Raw genomic sequence first — 16,266 nt, 5'->3', positions numbered from 1 at the left:
ATAAATGTGAGTAATGTCATCTATGTAATGTATTAAAGAATATACACAGCAACTATAAGCAAAAAAGAGAAAATAAATAGAGGACGCAGAAATGCTGGTCTGTGGAAGGACGCAGAAATGATACCGGGATTTAAATATATATATATATAATATATATATATATATATAATATATATATATATAAAGACATATATATATATATATATATTTATTTCTTATGTGCGTGTGTATGTCACTGAACTCTTCCTAAACGACTGGACTTTGATGGAATTTGATGAAGGATTTTGATGAAATTTGTTGTGTGTGTTCAAGGGGACTTGAGAATGGTTTAGATTCACAATTTAGTCTGTGGGAAACGGTTTTTTTAATTAATTTTTAATTCGTAAGTAGTTGTTGATTTTGGAATGTTTCACATTGGATTTCACAGACTTCGCTACCATCGCAGTTTCAAATATTAAATAATAATCTATTTTAATGATAGTTTTTACCAACAGTTGGCGCTGCAATCGAATTGAAAAAAGTATTTTGTTTTCATTGAGTTACATTCGAACACGTGTTGAATCAATATCTATATATAAAAAATAAAGTCGTGTTAGTTACACTATAACTCAAGAATGGCTGAACCGAGTTGGCTGAAATTTGGTGGAGAGGTAGCTTAGAACCAGGAAAAGGACATAGAATACTTTTTATCCCGTTCGACCGCGTTTCCGTGAAGTATTTTATAACTCGAGCACGGCTGAACCGATTTGGCTGAAAATTGGTGGAGAGTTAGCTTAGAACCAGGAGACGGACATTTTTACGGACGATACTTTTTATCCTGTTCGACCGCGTTTCCATGAATAAATAAGGGGAGAAAGGTTGTATTAAAGTCGCGCAGTTTTGATGCAAAACTATATGAATATTGGTATTTGGGATTTCGATAGAAAGTAATTAAATATCTATTTTACGATATTTGGAAAATCAACCCTAAGTTGGTTAAATAGGGGTTGGAATTCTATTTTAAAATCCGTTAATTTGGAAGCAAAGGCTGTAAAAAATTGCATTTGGCTTTAAAAGGCACTTCGTTTAGAAGTCGGCAGATTTTGAAGCAAAGTCTATGAAAATTAGAATTTAGCTTTTATATTGAAAATAATAGAACACATATTTCACCGTTTCTGAAAAATCAACTCTTACGGTCGTTTAATCGGGTATGGAAATCCGTTAATTTGGAGCACTAAGAAAATGATCATAAGACATAATGAATCATCTGGGTCACTGTTTGTTTGTTTAGATCAACCCTTAAGACTGTTACACGAGTGAAACTACGGGGTACAGATAGTCACTCATAATTAGGTGGTACGAAGTTCACCGGGTCATCTAGTTATATTATATGCTCATATTAATTTAAAATAGAAAAACGGCTTTGCAATTCATTTCTATAATATTTTAGGATACACTAGTTATAGAGAGCCATATTCAATATTCAACACATTTAAAGTATACATTTTCAAATGATCAAAAGTAATTAAAGTCTATAATGCAGTGATAGCGCGTAGTGAAGTGACAAACAGCTGATACAGAATCCACCATTTTATTAGCGTTTACGTTTTCTACAGGGTCGGCGCGATCGCTCACTATGATATTTATCTTAGAATACGCTTCGCTAACAAATTTGACAAAAAAGTCAAAAGGTTATCAAAAGGTTGTCATAGGTTGTCATTTGTATGGAAAAAAGAAATGACATGGGCATTGTAGAATCGCTAGCGTTCTATTCTATCGTGTAACTTGGCTACGACTTTTCTACTTCGCTATTTTGATCACGTGATCATTGATATTTTCATACATTTTAGCGTTTCTACAGCGCAAGCGACTGTAGAATGTCAACTTGGCTAGCCCCCCAGACCGATCAAGACCCGATGCCACATTGATAGGTATGTTTTAAAACGTTTCAAACATAAAAAGATCGTTATGTGTACAAATTATTATTTTAATAACTCGTCAAATTCATTAACACTACGTCGATATATCGTGTTACTCGTGTGGTTAAGATGGTCGATGTGTTCTCTTGATTAGGTGCTAGTTTTCGGTAAAATGTACGAGTATTATTAAAAAAGCATTGAAAAATGATACTTGTTGTATATGGCATTAACGTAACCGAATTTACCTAAGATGAATAGTATGGTGTAAAGGTCGACACGCAGCGCATACACACGTATATGGTTTCGGGTTCGATTCCAGATATCTAGACGATGAATTTTGGTGGGTTACGGACCTGGTTACTGAATTGGAACCACTTTTTAAAACTAACAGCATTCCAATCATAGCTCCAAAGTAGGACTTTTACTGTGTCGTGGGTGGTATAGATAGTGGACACATAAAAAGACGAACACACGAACAGCCAGATCCAGAACAAAATTTAAATTCACTCAGGTATCTGCCTAACCGGGGACCGAACCTGGAACCCACTGCGGTTCATAACGATATGGCGACCGCTCTGCCTCGCGTAATAATCCTTAAATATTCATGTTAATTCGACTGTAAATATTTTCCACGTGTCGAGTGCTCAACCATGAATCAAATGTAAATTGGAATATTGGGCTTTGAGTGAACATTTTTTGTTTAAATAATACTAGCTTTTACCGCGGCTTTGCTCGTCAGGGTTCGATGACAATTTGACAATACAATAATGTGATAATATGGTATTTAAACTCATCAGATATATAAGATAAATATAGTTTAGATAAGTATAGATAAAAGATAAGTTTATTCTTATAGATCGAGATCGATAGCCTTTTTCTGGGATAATAATTCGCCAAGTACGAGTCGAACTCGCACATGTAGGCTTCCGTACCACCAAATGTTCATTATTTTTATTCATTTTATTATTTCATAATTAATAAATTTCAATCGCCTTCTCAGTACGGCTTAACAGTAAGATCAAAAAATGGCGAAAAATACCGGAATATGGAGACCCCCTTTAATATTCAACTTTATTTATTTTTAGTATTTGTTATTATAGCGGCCACCGTTATGCATCCTCTGTAAAAATTTCATGTGTCTATCTATTACGGTTCCGGAGATATGGCCCTGTGACAGACGGACAGACAGCGAAGTCTTAGTAATAGGGTTCCGTTTTTCCCCTTTGGATACGGAACCCTAATACCTTATGGCCTTTTCTGAACCACTGACAAAGTGTGTATAAAATTTCATTACTATCAATTATGTAGTTAAGGTGTGAAAGTGTAACAAACAAACAAACTCACATTCGTATTTAAATATATTTGAAGGTGGTAGAACCCTTTGTGGTTCGACTCCGGCGGCACCACCGCCACACCTATTTCTACCTAATAACAGCAGTGTTAGGTGCTGCTGTGTTCCGTTTTGAAGGGTGTGGTAAGGGAGTCAGACTTTTCCGAGGCGTTCCAGCTTAGTCCTCAGGGGTAGCGGCGCATCTGTGCCCGACCTCAGTTAGGAATATCTAATCCTACTCGTATCTGGGATTGATTACAGATGTCATGGGCGGCAGTAGCCACTTACTATCAGGTGGACTGCATGCGCGTCTGCTACTCTTATATTATAAAAAAATATTTAAGATATAAAATATTAATTGCATCACTAACCTAACTTAATATGATGTTTGTTTCAGGTCAGTATAACCATATATATCGATGAATAAGAGTGAATGAATATGGGTGAGCTGTTAATGTGGTAAGTTTTTATAATATGAGTAGAATGACTCGTATGGACACAGATTCATTCAATCATTCAGTTGATTATGTTAAAATTACTGTGACATAAAGAAATAATTAATGGAATACTGTTGTTTGTATTAAACCAGACATTATTAGGTGTTTTAAATCATTTATTAAAATATAAATAAAATTGTAATATTGAAAATTATTGGATTTGAAATATTTAATTGTATGTGTAACAGTTGTTCAGCTTTCCATCTTACTGGAAAGTGAATTATATTTAGTATAGCTTTAATAAAATTAATTTAGAACTATACGTACAAAATTATAAATATGAGAGTTAACAAAGATATTTAAAATAAATGACAAAAAACGATTGCTTATTGAGTTGTAACTCTCATTTACATTTACATATTTAAAATAATTATACGTATTTATTATTTATCATATTTTGATATAGAAATAATTATGAAACATACTCAATATTAAAATAATAATTTCAACGAAAATATCGTTTGGTAAACGTTTGGTATCGTTTGTAAAACAGGAAAACTTATTTTGATTCAAATAACGTAATATAAAACACAAAAATTGTACTCTCCGAGCCGCGTTAGTATGCGACACTCTTAGTATTATCTTTCTAAATATACAAAGAAAACATGTCATTGTTTAGGAACTTTCAAAGCGTTTACTTTGTTATGGATTTATGACCTTATACCAGGGGTTCCCAATCTTTTGTAACCCGCGGCGCAGTTACAAGTTTAATATTCTTTCACGGCGCCCTGTGCCCTGTCCTAGCTAACTATTTGAAGAAGACAGTCGTAAGAAATAGGTAACTACAATAATAGTTGTTACCTTAGGTTGATCGAAACGAAATTTAAAACACCACAATATGAAATTGTACAATACGTTATTATAAAATAATTTAAACGGAAAACAAGAAGAAAGACTTGAGGATAACAAAAAATAAATACGATATGTATTCAGTCAAATCAATGTGAAGGGTGAGCTAAGTGATATCCGCGCAGTTTTTCAAAGCGGGGAATATCACTTGACACTGCTATTCTCATTTCTTGCTCCACATTGATCCGATATTTGTTCTTTATCACTGCTACATCTGAAAACCCATCACATAGATATGATGTTGCAAACGGAATGAAATTTTTTAATGCTTTGGATGTTAAATTTGGATATTCATTTTGAATCGATGACCAAAACGCCAATATTTGTGGTGTCCAATGATTAGAGGATCGACTCACGGCGCCCCTCTTTACTTTCTACGGCGCACCAGGGCGCCGCGGCGCACACTTTGGGAACCCCTGCCTTATACATAATTCATCGCCTAATATCACAAGCGTACATATTTCTTTAGAAACTGCCTAGGCCTTAACTCCCAAGGCCCATCTGCGATCTCGTTATGACTTCGTAACTTTGTGGTCTAGTTACAGTTTCAGGCTTTCAGGCCGACGCCAAATTGAAATCCCTCCTGAAAACAGCCGTCGATTATTAAATATATTGTTATATTTTTGCTAAAATTTCGATAGTGTTGTCGCTGTTTTGAAATTGTTATTAAAAATGTTGTTTTTGCTGAAATTTCGATAGTGTTCGCCTCTGTTTTAACATTTCATAGAATTGTTACTAGTCTTTTATGAATCATTTAGGTATTAATATCTCTTTTAGGTAATCTCTTGGTATTCATTAATGTAGGTCATAAGTTTGGTCAACATCATAAATTGTTATCTACACTAATATTATAAAGAGGAAAAGTTTGTTTGTTTGTTTGGTTGTAATGAATAGGCTCAAAAACTACTGGACCGATTTTAAAAATTCTTTCACCATTCGAAAGCTACATTATCCACTAGTAACATAGGCTATAAAATATGAAATATATTTGATAAATAGATTTTGAGGCAGTACAAAGTTTGCTCGGTCAGCTAGTTAGGATATAAAAAGGAATGCATGTAATAAAATAAATGTATGATACTACATGAACACACATGAGAACAGCTTATAAATGTGTATGCAAGCACATGCGCACGCATCGACGCCCATAAACACAGTCATTCCTGATTAAAGTATGAGTAAAACATTTGTCTTCTTGTCTTGATATCATGTAATAACAAGAACATTCTAAATGGCCATCAGTTATTAAAAAATCCCAACAAAATTAGATTACCTACTAGTTTTTGAGAAAATGGCAGACATACAAAATACAAAATTACATACATACATAGCGGTCGATTACAGAATTTCCTTTTTTGAAGTCGGTTAAAAACGAAGAAAGACAGAAATTGACTTGCCGTGACACTAAAAGACTATCGGAAAATAATATTTGTTTGCCCCAAGAGTTAAATCATTTAAACACTTTTTATCGTCGATCGTATGATATTTTCAATTTCCCCGCTCACAATATATTACGATGATGAATGGATGGATAAAATATTGAATTACTGGGGTGTAAATTTCGATGTTCGTTTTTTGTGAGCATCTAGATCCGGCTGCAGACAAATGATTGGGACACTGGAGACATGCAAAAACTTTGCAGTTCTAGGAAACCGTTTTTGTGATATTTCTTCAAAAGTATTGTTATTTGAAACTAGATCTTTCTAAGCTAGGTTTCTATTCGTGGTTACACCTGCATGCTAAGTTTGATTTTATTCAATTCTATTTTATTTTATTCATTCAAAGTTATGAAATTTGGCATGCAGGTAAATGTTATGACTTAGGCATCCGCTAAGAAAGGATTTTGATTATTTCTACGACCAATGGGATAAAATAGGAGATGAAAATATGACTTCGTAACGCGAGCGAGCCGCTGGCAAAAGCTCGTCGTGTCCTAGGAAAACAACTAGTTTATTTGACCTCTGTTACATATGTTATCTCCTATTAGAGGGAGAGGTCAAGTTTTATCTCCATTAAACCCATCCAATCAAATGATATGATATTTAAATAGGCTTTCACTTTTTAAAAGTGAAAGTATTACCAATATCTATTGACTTTTTGCGATACAGACAAAAAAGATGTAGGCAATTTAAAAAAATGGGTTCCAAGGCCACTAAATAAGCAACGTGAGGCCCCATATCTAATTTCCAATTCCTTTTATATACAAACTGTCCAATTACTTTTCAACAATAGCATAGGTAAAGAACCATTGTTGTTCGAAGACTTACATAACGACTGATTGATTATCAAAAGGTGACAGTTTTTTAGTCTCGATGACATTGATTCAGACGTAATCGATTGCCTAACTTGGACTAAGTAACGATAACTATTGTAGTCATTGAGATTCGGATTAAATTACTTTTCAGCTGCGGTTAACCCACTTTTGTTAAGTCGTGGCATGAATAAAACAACGGGGTAAAATTTTAAATGTATTTATTGTTTCGTACCGCAATCGGAAATCTCGACACTTTTGGAATCGACAGTAATGAGATTATAGGCTTGATTTAAAAATTGATTTTTGTATTCTGTGTGTGTGGGGATTAATTCAGAAGAGAGAATATTTTTTCTTTATTGGGTTATTATTTTGTTAAAACGTTAATAAATTGCCCTTTTTGGGATTTTCATGTGACAAAAAGTTTTCTCTCGCAGAATATTAGTTTAGTACCTTAATTTCTTAATGTTTAATTTTTTGGTAATTCTCAGAAGTTTGAGCTGAAAACTTAGTGATTGTTTCAATAAACATTGTGATGTTTGCACATCTACGACACTTATTTCTTATTTATAGACGCGTTGATTGCACTTGCCTTCTGGTTTTAACTAGCTTGGCATTTATATGATATCTTCTTACTTAGTTCTCTGGGACAACCACGAAAATATGATCAGAGTGATCATATTTTTGTTATGAAAGAAGAATCATATTTTAGAGCAAAACTTACTTACGTTATTGCTTACAAATACAATACAAGATAAAAAAAAACTGTTTGTAAAACAATAATTGTAGAGTAAACAAGAGAAACAACTTGTCACTTTGTGTATTCAGGTGAATCGATTTACGAAACAGTACCGAATGTACAAGTATGGGTATAATGTATAAGTACTTCGAGTTCAAACAATTTATGGTTCTTCTTCGGTTTGAAAGCCAATGAAGTGGAATGCACGAATCACTGAATGCCGACGCGAGAACAAAATAAATACTTTAAATCATAAATTGGTACAGACGTAGTCCTATTGTATAGTGGTTCGATTCTGATTTCGAAAATTGCAGAAGACTCAATTGAAATGTGAATACGTGTGTGTGTGAAAGGAAATTAGCTATCACTTGTCTTAACACGGGAAACTCTATGGATCATCATTATTTTATTCTAAGAGGAGACCCGTGCCTGGAAAATTTCCAGGTACGAGTATTTCCAGTGGAAATATAATATATAAAGTAAGTGTTTACGGTAAGAAAAATCAACTTAAAATCTTTATATGTATTTTCCTTTAGCATATTATTATGTCAAAAGTTGTACTACAGAATTCTTTCCGGTCCTGCAAATATACCTTTTTTTTTGTTTACGAGGGGGAAACCTTCAAAAGGTACCCGCTGTCGTGGGAGCGACGTAGGGTTATGTGGGATTCTTACCGCACTAAAACCCCCCCGGTCGCCGTCCTCGGCGCTGCGTAGAGGACTCCGGGATCTCCAAAGGAACGCAACCGGAGCCCTCTTAGCGCGTTGCCCCGTCGGGCTCCGCCCAGTTGAGCTTGGCGCTCGCCACACCATCTGGTGCGTACGACGGTATGTGACCACACATACCGCCGTCCTTCCCGGGGCCGCTGGCTGGGCGGTTCGAGCTCCTACTCTTGCCACCCGCAACCCCGGAAGCCCCCTTTTAGTCGCCTCTTACGACAGGCAGGAGATACCGTAGTCCTATTCTATTCCCGGAACTACAGGGACGCCTGCAAATATACCTAAGTGAGCTATATTTTCTTCTTAAACGCGAAATTGATACTGATTACAAAAGTGTGTAACTTTCACAAACTAATAAATTAAAATTCTCATAAAATGGACCGTAGCAACACATTTTTGCAAGTAGCAGTCCCAGTAAATCAAGCGTTGAATAAGCGTCAAATATTTCTCATATCCGAAAGGGTTCAAAAGGTCGACGCGTCCGTAGTTATCATCCGGGACTTAACTCGTAAATAAAACGCGGGACCCTCGCGAGGGCCATCTCCGGCGGTGAGCGGAGTGACAAATGTGTCAATTGTTGCCGGATGCCGCCGGACAGATGGGCGTGTCGGCCCTGGCACGATCGTTTGGGATCGCTGTTGTCAACTCCATGGATGGACTCGTCAAAAAATCTTCTGATTTTTTTCACCTCGAAGCTCTTTATTAGTCTCATAAAAGACTAACACTAATAAATCTTGTTCTGCAGAGAATATATTCCTGAAAGGTCTGTATAAATTCTGAAAAAAAAAACACAACTATCTACGGTAGTGCATGCCAGTAGATCTACGTAGGTAAGTCACTAATCAAGAGATAGATCCGAACTTTTATTTTATCTATGAAATAACTATGTCCTCTATATAAATGTCCTCTGTTGTTCGACTCCAGAGGTCCCATCGTCACACCTGTTTGCTGCCTAATGACAGCAGTGTTTATTGCTGTTATGGTTGGCTTTGAACGGCTGCTGATATTTAAGTCTATGAATTACGTTTACCTTAGAGACATTGTAAGCTATATGTGTTTTATAAAGAATTCCATTGACAAATCGAGCATTATTGATATAATCAACTTTCGGTCCATCAGAATCAGAACAAGAAAATCCTGCATAATTCGGAACTTTTGGCAAAACTATTCCTGCTCGTGACACGACCGTTTCGGAGGGAATTTATCGCGGAGTCCCATCCTATTGGTAGATCGGTTATTTTAATACTGGGCCCGTCACTTGTAAATCGAAAAGCTGAAATATTTGTGGGGCGAGAGGTGAATTTATCACGCGAACAAGCTGCCGTTTGCTCTAGCATTTGTGCTGATAAAAATCATGTGTCAGGCTTATTTTCTTAACACTTTAAAAGGTGGAAGAACTCTTTATGGTTTGGGTGCGACGTTAGCATCGCTAAACTCATCATCAATACATTACTGTCGAACTGGTAAGTTCGTCTAACTGTTGTCGAACGGGCCGCCTATCAAAATAAAAAGGATTTAACCCACAATCTATCATGGATTGAGCATATTTGGTTTTGCCATACGAAAATATCTTTTTCATACTCTGGCTATACAAATAACTTATTTTTTCCAAAATACGGCATAAGTCTGTTAACTCGTACTATCTTTGGAAAAACATATTTTATACACTATGAAAGTTACTATACTTGTTTTCCTTTAAGTACTGAAATAATTTTGTTGGTTGCTGGAAACTTGTATAAGTTTAACTTCAATATCAGCTAGCCGATCGCACTAACTACAACTCCTTTAACAAAGTAGTGTTTTGCTAACAGTAAAGACAGTGTAGCAACATTGTTTGGTCATTGGTTTCTATAAAGGATTTATGGCGAAAGGTCCATGGGAAGCTTGGCTTATCATTTCCGAGGGTCACAGTGGCCCTGTCCATTTCACCGGTTCCGTATATAAATGGGGCCACCGTGGTTCTATTACAGGGCGGATGCGTGGAATGGAGGGAGTCCATACGTTCACACGATCGCGCCCTGCGTCTCCAATTTGCTCTTATTGATCTCATTGATTTGCTTTTGTTTTGGTTTTCGTAAGTTTTATAAGGATCTCATGCCTTTAAGTGCAACAATGACGAAGTTATGATAGAGGAAAAACATACTGAAATCTTACGTAGAATATACTTCTGCATGCATTGCCGGAATTTGGTAACGCACTCCGTGCTTATTGATATTTCGATAATATGGGTGTCGTAAGAGGTGACAAACCCTTTTACTTTAGCGACAGTGTCGTTTTGTCAAGTTATCTATTGCGTAAACTGATATACAAGGAGAAAAGTGGTACTTTTTTGTTTTCATCAATGGCAGCAACTCCCGTAGCACGGACACATCATAAATAAAGAGTCAATATAGAAATTTAGTTTCTTTGCTTGTTATTTTACCTTTTCGGGCATCGAACCCGGCACTGTCTGCGTCTCTTATCGCCAGTGTCATTATGAAATTGTCCTCTAATAAGAAAATAAAAAATTCATGCCTACATTTAAAAGTAAACTCATGACGCGAACTAAACATAAACGTAAATATGTGTTGTCTGTCTGTCTCTCAGTGCCTATGCTTGTGAGTCGAGTGCCACTGAACATTTGACGAGCCTTTCAGCGTTAATTAGGCTGTTTCTCGAATGTCGTTCTTCTGTTTGTAACCTTTCTCTACAGTTACGAGTTCTAGTCAATTATACGACTGACGGGAGGTGTATTCTGTTAGGAGTAAGCTGGTAGCTTCGTTTGTCATTGGTGGTACCACCGCCGCATTAATTTCTGCCTAATAAAAGATTTTTCAATTATCACGTAGGAGTAGCAGACGAGCGTGCAGTTCAGTTCAGTTAGGGGAGGCCTATGCCCGGCAGTGGATCTTAAAAGGCTGATGGATGTGCAGTTCACTTAGATAAGATTAGATTCCTATTTGAGGTCGGTCAGAGACGCGCCGCTACCCTTGAGGACTAAGCTGGAATGCCTCGGAAATGTATGTCTCCCTGACCAAACCCTTCAAACCAGAACGCAGCAGCGCTGAACACTGCTGTTATTAGGTAGAAATAGGTATGGCGGTGGTGTCATCAGAGTAGAACCATAAAGGGATCTACCACCTCCACAGTTCTCTACTTTCTATAATATCCTGCAATTGAATATCAATTAAGATCCTCGGTAATGGCCGTTTTCTCGCCATTGTGTCTACAGTAAATATACTAGTAATAAATCGTCTTGATGGTTTAACACATTCACAATTATGTGCTAATGTCGACCATTATGCTATTCTCAACGACCAACCAGTCTCGGTCCTTTCATATGTGATATTGGTGTAATCTACTTGTATTTATTATTGTTTTATGTCATAATATATACATTGTATAGTTATTTCATTCTGTTCCCGTTGTCTGTCTGTTAATAGCATATGTGTTACTTTATATGATTTTTATGTAGTTGTTATAAGTCTGAAGTTCAAAAGTAATTTGGAGTTATATTATATAAAATTGTTTGAAGGTGGTAACATTTTATGCGACCTTACGTTACTATTGACTACCAATTAAACACAAACGTCTTCTAATATCTTATATCTTTCTATATCTTAAAAGACTAGTGTAATACATGAGGCGTAGCAACGTAGTCTCTAAGTGTAACAAGGATCCTGTGAGCCATTATAGGTAGTTTTTCGGTTTACTCCCTTCTATCTCCCTATTTTGACGACCGCAGTTCAGGATTGGCGAAGTGATCGCTAGTGCCTATTTTATACGCGCCATGCTTAAGACGGTAAGTTTAGTCGTCTTCCTACTTTTACTGCAAATACCTCACTTTTATGGTTGTGGATTGAAGAAGCATTTTGCGCAAATAAGACTTTAAACAAAAAATGTCCAATGCAGAAACACTGCACCCATTTAAGATCACTTAGATAATCAAGATTTCCACCGCTTTTTATCATATTGCCTATAAAAAGAAAGAAAACGCTATCGATAGAAATAAATTGGAGAAAAACACCATCGCAAGAAATAATAACGAAGGCAGAACTCCATAAACGGCGAATACGAGCTCGCAAATCCCATGACCCTTCAATTTATTATGTGACGCCGTACACAGACTATTTTCACCGACCTACAACATAAAACGACATACATTACTCGTCCGATACAGCGAGTGCGGTATACGGTGCCAGCTTAAAAAGGAATGTATATCGTTGTCCGCGAAAGGTGAGATGCAAGGCGGATTTGCAGTGAAGGTTTACGTGCTCGCCATAGCAACTCGTGCGTTCAGCGACCACAAATGGACGTTGACAGACTTCCTATTCCATAATAATTCACATCACATCCCACTCTTTCTTACCATTTAAATTATGGGTGCGAGGGAGATGGAATGACTTACCTATAATGTGGGGACTTCATATGCCTACGTTCGGAAGTGTCTACGGTGATTCTATAAATTATGGCTTTTCTTTTTATTGTAACATTTTTTATAAAAGATAAACTTAGTTGATACCTTAAATGTTCAAAAGCTTTATTATAGTTACTGATTTGCTTCACGATAACAGGTATCGTCAACCCATTACTGTCCCACTGCTGGGCAAGGATCCCAGAGTGAGGTGGGTTTAGGCCATACTACATTTGTTTCTTTTTTTAATCTTACTATAGGCTTGCATTTGGCTGCATGCAACGTTACCTGATGTTAAGTGAGATGCAGCCTTAGATAAAACACGCTTGCCTAGAACTAGCCTATTCACCCTTGACTTGAACAATCTCGGTCGCATATATGGGGAAACAACGAAGACGGGAGTGTGTTCCATTCTTTGGCGGTTCGCAGCAGGAATGAGTTGCTAAAACGCTTAGTTCGCACAAGATATCGCATCGTGGGTGATAAATGCGAATATATAGACTACTAATTGTGGACCATAGCACAGTATAAGGATCTATATATATACACAGTACAAATATCTATATATATTATAGATATTTGTACTGTGACAATAGTATCAATTACTTTTGTATGTTTTTTTTTTTTTTTTTTTTTTTTTTTTTATAATATAAGAGTAGCAGACGAGCATGCAGTCCACCTGATGGTAAGTGGCTACTGCCGCCCATGGACATCTGTAATCAACCCCAGATAGGATTAGATATTCCTACCTGAGGTCGGCCACAGATGCGCCGCTACCCCTGAGGACTAAGTTGGAACGCCTCGGAAAAGTATGTCTCTCTTACCACACCCTTCAAACCGGAACACAACAGCGCCTAACGCTGCTGTTATTAGGTAGAAATAGGTGTGGCGGTGGTGCCGCCAGAGTCGAACCACAAAGGGTTCTACCACCTTAAAATGTATGTCATTATTTGACATTGAAAATCTTAAGACTCACAGGGCGCAGCGGTAACCGTACCTGTCTGACAATAAGGGTCCAGGTTCAATCCCCGGTCAGGAAAAGGTCTAAATGGTGAATTTTAACTGGAACAGAATTCTAATCAGGAATGTTTTATTTGTCCATTGCATCTATGATATACATATGAGTATAGGAATATCATACAACGTTATTTTTAGCGTCAAAAATATGTTTATTATTGTTTTCCCAAACTGACAAAATCTAATAATAATTTACTTATATGATAATAACATGTTACCTTCATATTCATATCTTGTACCGCATAATTCACATTTAAGATAAAATATTGACACGCACGAGCTTTCTATTCACAAAATTATTCTCCTAACGCGTAAAGGAGCTTATCTGATGCTGATTTTATCCGGCCTTCATATACTAAACGAGATAAAACTATCTGTACGGAGCTTTCACTTCATTATGCCTACACTAATTACTAGGGGCCAACAGTACAATATCTATACTGAGCTGTGTGGCGGTTTGAGTGAGTTTTAGGGTTCCTCACCTCAAAAGAATCCCTTATTATGTGATCAATTTGTTTCCGTCTGTCTGCCAAAACACCTATGAGTTATCAATTTAAAATTATTATATCTTTCTGGTCTATATTTCTGGCTAATAATAGTACTGTTAAGCGCTTCTGTGTTCTGGTTTTAAGGTGTGACAAGAGAAACATATTTCTTCGAGGCGTTCCAACATAGCTCTCAGTGGTATCGCCGCATCTGTGGCCCACCTCAGTTGGGAACTTAATCTTATCTGGGGTTGATTACAGATGTCCATGGGCTGCAGTTGCCACTTACGACCAGGTGGACTACATGATCGTTTGTTACTTCAATATTATAAACAAAATTGTTAAGTATTCGATGTGTATTTCGATTCGTATTCAATGTTGACTACCACGCAGATGAAAACGCAGGCATTAGCTAGTAAGTTTTACGAACTAGTCTATTAATGTTTTATACAAACTATTCAGCCTCATCCTCAAAATAAGATATAGGTTACAGGAATTTGATGTCACCCCTGTAAGATATTTGGTATTTAGCTCAGCCAGTAAAAGATAGAGACATTCTCGTGAATAAAATGGGTCAGACTAAAAAAGATAAATGGTAAGTCCTTTCACTAATATACCCCTTTTATATATAGCTGCATTTTTGCATAGGAGTTTGGTTTAGATGACAGTGAATGATTAGTTTAATGACGTCATTCTAAATAGCAGTAATAGCGCAGTGGTTAGGAAACTCGGCCAATCGATCAAAAATCGAAGGGTCCGAGGTTCAAATCCCAGGTACACACCACTGATTTTTTCAAAGTTATGTGCGTTTTAGAAAATAATCTATTATACTTCTTGCTTAAACGGTGAAGAGAAACATCGTGAGGAAACCTGTATACCTGAGAAATCTTTAGAAAAAAGTTTTCAAAAGTATTTGAAGTCTACCAATTCGCACTTGGCCAGCGCGGTGGACTATGGCCAAATCCTTCTCATTATGAGAGGAGACCCGTGCCCAGCAGTGGGACAGTGACAGGTTGATGATGATGATTCTAAATCCAATATGATTGCCTTCCTAGATGGCGGAATCCATTATTCTTTACGCGCTTCCATAATACGGGATCAAAAATGAAAGGGTTTGCTGAGAACAATACGAGATAGCTAGTCTTCAAAAAAAGTTTTAAATTAAACGTTTTAAAATATTGTCAATAGCGTCGCCTGCATGTGAAGTTGTCATCGTTTTGCGTCATAATATACAACTGTCGGGAAGGGTTACGAGCTGTCACTTACACTGCCCGCTTCGATATGGTAATGTAACAGTAATATTGTGTTTTATAACGCTGTTGAGTGGTCTATGCAAAAAATGTGAAGACATCTATTCTCTTTTACAGTTGACCATAAAATCTTTGCTAGGGACTAAGTTTGGACCCATATTTTGGTATTTGACTTTTGACTTGACTTTAAACCGGGGCAGAGGTTATAATGACGAGTTGCAATCGGACCTTGTACGTAGAAATCGAAATATCAAACGAGCATGCAGCCATCAGCCAATATGTACGTTGCTACTGAAGACTAAGTTAGGAAGCCATGGATAAGAATTGCTCTTACCAACACTATCAAATACATATAGCAGCGTTCAGCCATGCTGTTATTAGACAGAACTAGTGGCGGAAATGCATAAGTCATTATCAAATATGAACCTCCTCATCACCACAAATCAGCTTCCCACCACAGCTACAACTTGTGCCTTGCACCAGAACTAATATCGGGAGAAGCAGGGATAATTTGCGATTCGCAACGCCCAACACCGTCACGCGCTTTCTCTGAAGTTGTACAATGTTGTGGAGTTGTTTGAATAGATACTATGGGTATTATTGTTGTATTATGGATTTGACGACCCGCGTGGCGGAGCGGCCACCATACCAAAGTGTTTGTGTGTTTGTCTATGTGTGTGTCCATGGCACCCACGACACAGGGAATCCTAGTGTGGGGCTGTGAGTGTAGAAAGCGTTTATTATTATGCCGCCACATGTTGGATACATGTTGGTTGTATACGCGGCTTCGCCTTATGTTTGAGAGATGGACAATTCTTATTCTGCTGGGCACGGGTCT

At 37.0% G+C, this 16,266-nt stretch overlaps 2 protein-coding genes across 3 annotated transcripts in view; one reads left to right on the top strand and one right to left on the bottom strand.

The window, feature by feature from the left end:
- Nasp (Nuclear autoantigenic sperm protein) overlaps positions 1 to 9,250 on the bottom strand; it is a 186,609-nt gene extending 177,359 nt beyond the window's left edge. Inside the window, exon 1 of the mRNA XM_073075706.1 lies at positions 9,247 to 9,250. The gene's annotated coding sequence lies outside the window, so the exon portion shown is untranslated. The remainder of the gene's footprint in view (positions 1 to 9,246) is intronic.
- The window catches only part of ckn (CRK like proto-oncogene, adaptor protein), a 413,374-nt gene that overhangs the window by 72,842 nt on the left and 324,266 nt on the right, over positions 1 to 16,266 (top strand). The gene's annotated exons all lie outside the window — the stretch shown is intronic.

The sequence above is a fragment of the Epargyreus clarus genome, unplaced genomic scaffold, assembly GCF_041222505.1.
Source record: "Epargyreus clarus isolate Ecla_fem2 unplaced genomic scaffold, WU_Ecla_fem_2.2 ptg000008l, whole genome shotgun sequence".
NCBI lineage: Eukaryota > Metazoa > Arthropoda > Insecta > Lepidoptera > Hesperiidae > Epargyreus > Epargyreus clarus.
Note: the sequence above shows the minus strand (reverse complement) of the source record. Positions and strands in the feature narration are given on the sequence as shown.